The following is a 4,544-nucleotide window of genomic DNA, read 5'->3' on the forward strand; positions in this document are numbered from 1 at the left end:
CCTGTCTCAAAAAAATACTGAGGAGAGTAACTGAGGACAAGAACTGGTCTCTACCTCTGGCCTCTACACAAGCACATGGAAAGATGATGACTTGGGGCTGGCTTCCTCGTGATGCGGGGAGGTGGTTCTCGGGATGGTTGTAGGTAAACGAGCCTCAGGTCTCTGAGGAATGAACCCAGGATCACTGTCTTGCTTCCAGAAACTAAGTCCTCACTCTCCATGGGGATCTTGACAGAGGCAAAAAAGCCATTCACTTCTTTTCTCTGTTGTGTGACCAATGATTCCCACAACCCCTACCCAAGCTCCAGTATGTGCCAGGAAGAGGGCTGAGTCCTCCAGCTCCAACCTTAGGGATTATCTCATGGGAATACTATTTTATCCAGCTACCATCTCCCCGTGAGTTCAATCAACACCCATCTGTTGGGAACCGACTTCTGATGAAGCATGGCCTGGCAGAGGACCCTCACAGCACTCAAGAGAATGTGGAGAGAACTGTGACACCTAACTTGAGAGAGCAATCTGGAGCACTAAGCAGGGGCCTCACCTACCTGGGCTGACAGTACACAAAGCAAGTTCAGTCTTTATCTGAGACTTGAAAGATCAACAAGACCGAGCTAGTAAAGTAGGGAGGAGGAGACAGGGACAAGGTACCCAAGCGACACAGAGCATGGGAACTTCCTGGAGACCTAAAAACACAGAGCCCAGCTAGGCACCTAAAAACAGAATCTGGTTTATGGAGGGAGAGGCAGGAATGAGGAGGACCAAGCCAAGGGGTAAAGCCAGCAATGGGTGCCATAGGGCTATTTAATCCCTTCTGAGCACTTTGTCAGGTGTGGGATAGAGGTGGGTATAAATATATACAAGGATTTATACATCTTTAAGTTGCGTGGACCCAGTGGGAGAGGCAGTAGAAGATGCGAAGATGGTCAAGGATTCTCAGAGCTATAAGCTGGACAACGCCCACTCCTCTCCCCTCTCCCTACCATCTCAGCTGGTCTGTGGGAAGATGCTTCTTTTGGTGAGGAAGTGGTTTTCTTGACAACAGCCCCATGCACCTACCCAACCTCCCGGATCCATGGTCCATTCTTGGCCCTTGAGAACATCCTTGCCCTCTTCTTTCAAGATATGGCATCTTCTTCTGGCCACCTCTGCTCTGGGCTGCACAGTTCCATGTCTGACAAATCATTCCAGATGCTGGCATATCTGCCTTCCCTGTCATTCTCGGGGTTGCACTGGGGCCTCTGAATGCCCTCCCTTCACCTGTCCAGGTATGAACTTGCCAAGAGTCACCTTTGCCCCCTTAGCCCAGATCTACCTCCAGCTTATCAGTCATTTAAGGGCAAGATGACTCTCGCAATCTGTGTGCATGTCCCGTCAGCTGAGACTTTCAGCTGTCTCTGAAGGCCCTCTCCAGGAAGGTCACCGGGCAAAGCACAAGGCAGGTGTCTTCTGATTCTGGTTTTCCCCTAAGATAGGACACAGGGCCCCCAGGAAAGGTCCCCTGCAGAGACTGAAGAGGGCTGGTCTCCTTGTATTGCCCATAGCCCATCAGGAGTCATACAGAGCATTAACTGAAGAAAGACATGGTGGCAGGCCTTGTAGAGTGGGGCCCAGGCTTAAGTTACTAAGCAAGGAGCAAGTTCTTGTGTTGAGTGTAACAGCTGAAGACTTCCCAATACCCTTGGGCCACTGACTTTGAGACAAATTAATCATGGAGTCAAGGTGCCTGCATGTTTCTGATTCAATCATTTTCAGGACTGAGCCTCAAAAGAGCCTCAGAGGAGAGGGCTGGAAAAATGGCTCAGTAGGTAAGAGCACTGGCTGCTCTTGCAGAGTGCTAAGGTTCACAACCATCCATAACTCCAGTTCCAGGAAACCTGATAATTCCCTTCGGAAGACCAGGCATGAATGTGGTGAGCAGACACACATGCAATAAAACACTCACGTGCCTGAAATAAATAAATCTGTCTTTAAAAGAACAGCAACAGTAAGGCTGGGGAGATGGCTTGGTCACTAAAGTGCTTGCCACACAACTATGAGGACCTGAGTTCAACTCAGGCGCCCCTTTAAATAATAATAGTAACCCGGGTTACACACCTGTAACCCCAGTGCTGGAGTAGAGACAGAAGGATCTCGCGGACTTACTAGTCTAGTCATGAGCTCCAGACCAGCAAGAGAGCCTGCCTCTGAAATCAAGGTTGGACGGCTGCTAAGGCATGACATCTTAGGTTGCTCTCGGGTCACACGTGTGTCTATACACACATTCACATGTCTATACACACATACATACATGCATAACATCCCTGTCCCCCACATGCATACACACACCAAAAGAAGAGGAGGAGGAATAGGAGGAGAAGGAAGTAGATAAGCCAAGGCCCCCCAAAGTCCATGGCATGGAAGAGGGTTATTGGGAGAAACCAAAACAGTAGCTGACTAATTTGGAAATACTGAGTTCTGTCCCAGCCCCATCCAAGTAGTCCAGAGCAATCGAGACAACTGAACCAAGGGCATGGGTGATATCGGAAAAATGAACCTGACTTCACTCATGCATGTGTTGTGTGACCCTAGACATTTGACCCCACTGCTCCGAGCCTACACTGGTATGAAGGAGAATTAGGATACAGATTTTACAAGTTGTAAATGTTGTTCTTGGGGGAAGAGAGCCCAGCCTGGCGGTTCTTAGTGGCTCCTTTAGAGCCCAGGGCCAAGGGAGAGGCTTCCTTCAGGGAACTAGAATTGGGGTATTGTCCTGTGAGGAACTAGAATTGGGGTATTGTCCTGCGCATCTGAAAGTCTTTGTCTACCTTCTTCCTGCCTCTTGCTCACCTGGTAGCTCTGCAGGAGTAGCCAGGGCTGGGAATTGGCTGTTGTTTGTGTTATTGTAACTTCCCATCCCGCCTGGCTCTGCAACCTGGGCCCATTCGTACCTCTGCAATCATCCTGCAAGGCATTGGGGTGTCTCTTGCACAGACCCCCCCACTGGGTCCAGGGGTGCCTTGGTGGCCTAACAGCCTGAAAACATGAGTGACAGCTGACAATCCCACCCTCTGCGGTGCACCATGTGGTTTTTCTAGCATCCTACCTTTTTAACCTGGTCACCCACAGGTCGCCACACCTACTCTGTGCAGTATGGGGCCAGGAGGGATAAGGGCACCTGAGAGACAGCGTTTCCAACTAGATTCCCGACACCACAGTATGTACCCCATCCGACCCCCAGCACACCACAGTATGTACCCCACCCGACCCCCAGCACACCACAGTATGTACCCCGCCTGACCCCCAGCACACCACAGTATGTACCCTGCCCGACCCCCAGCACACCACAGTATGTACCCTGCCCGACCCCCAGCACACTACAGTATGTACCCTGCCCGACCCCCAGCACACCCACTGGCCTTCTCCCCACCCTCTAAGTCCCACTTTGCCCTTCTCTGCTGTGTCTATGCTCCACCTCCTCCTGCCCTGTGACTCCACTCTAGAGCCTGGACCCACACAGTCCTCTTCCAGACATCCTTGTTGGGTGTCTCCAGCGCTCACTCTTTCCCCAAAAACCCACGGTGGGTTGGCACCTCCCCTGGGGCACTCACTGAACACATTTTAAATCTGCCTGGCTCTGTGTCTTCAGGCCTAGTATCCCCACTTGTAAAACAGAACAGGAACACCCAGTCGTTTTGAAGCTGCTGAAACAGTTCATCAGCCAGCCTGAACTAACGCTGGGGACATCATGCCCTCATGTGTAGCGTTTTAATCGCTGTATCCTTAGCAGCAAACAGTGCTCACGACTGGTGCCAAAGGCTTTGCTGAGTAACTGGCTGATGTGGAGAATGGCTAAATGTGTAAATAGAACACAAAGCAATATTTGCTGTTTTCCCCTAGCAGTCAGGGGGCGGGGACCAGGAAGATTCTGAAAGAAACTAATCTTTACTGTCTATCTATCACACATCAATGCTCAACATACACAAGGAAAGATTTCTGCAGAATGAGGAAGCGGCTCGTGGCTAGGATAAGTCAGTGGGCCAGTCTCCTGCAAAGGGGATGAAGACAGGCTCCTAGGAGGAGGGGGCATGCTTGCTTGCTGGCTAGCCAGATGCCCCAGGCCTCTCAGTCCTGATCTTAGGCTTTGAAACTCTTGAGGACGGGATGCCTGGGTAGGCAGGGTAGGGGCAACACCCAGCTCCAAGGGTCATGTGTCAACTGCTCAGCTGCGAACTTGGCTTGGGGGATTCAAAGGCTAGAGGTGGGCTGGGCTGAAAGGAGCGCTTGGCTCCTGCCCTGTACAGCCCTGACTGAGGGCTCTACCAGCCCAGTGCCCCAGCAGCTTCTGTGCCCAGCAGGAGTGAAGTCCGGGCTTTCCTTCAGTAATCTGAAGCTTTTCTTTCTCGTCTTCGCCCTCCCTGGCCCCACTAAGTCTTCCTGGTTGTTACTCCTCCTGCGGTCCCTCCTCCTTACTCCCACCTCCAGATTCCAAAAACACTCTCTCTGATTGCCAGGGTGGGTCAATGGTTAACACTCAGCTGGCTTTATATAAGCTGCTCCGAGTC

Source organism: Alexandromys fortis, unplaced genomic scaffold (genome assembly GCF_014885135.2).
Source record: "Alexandromys fortis isolate MF-2015 unplaced genomic scaffold, M_Fortis_MF-2015_v1.1 scaffold_80, whole genome shotgun sequence".
Taxonomy (NCBI): domain Eukaryota; kingdom Metazoa; phylum Chordata; class Mammalia; order Rodentia; family Cricetidae; genus Alexandromys; species Alexandromys fortis.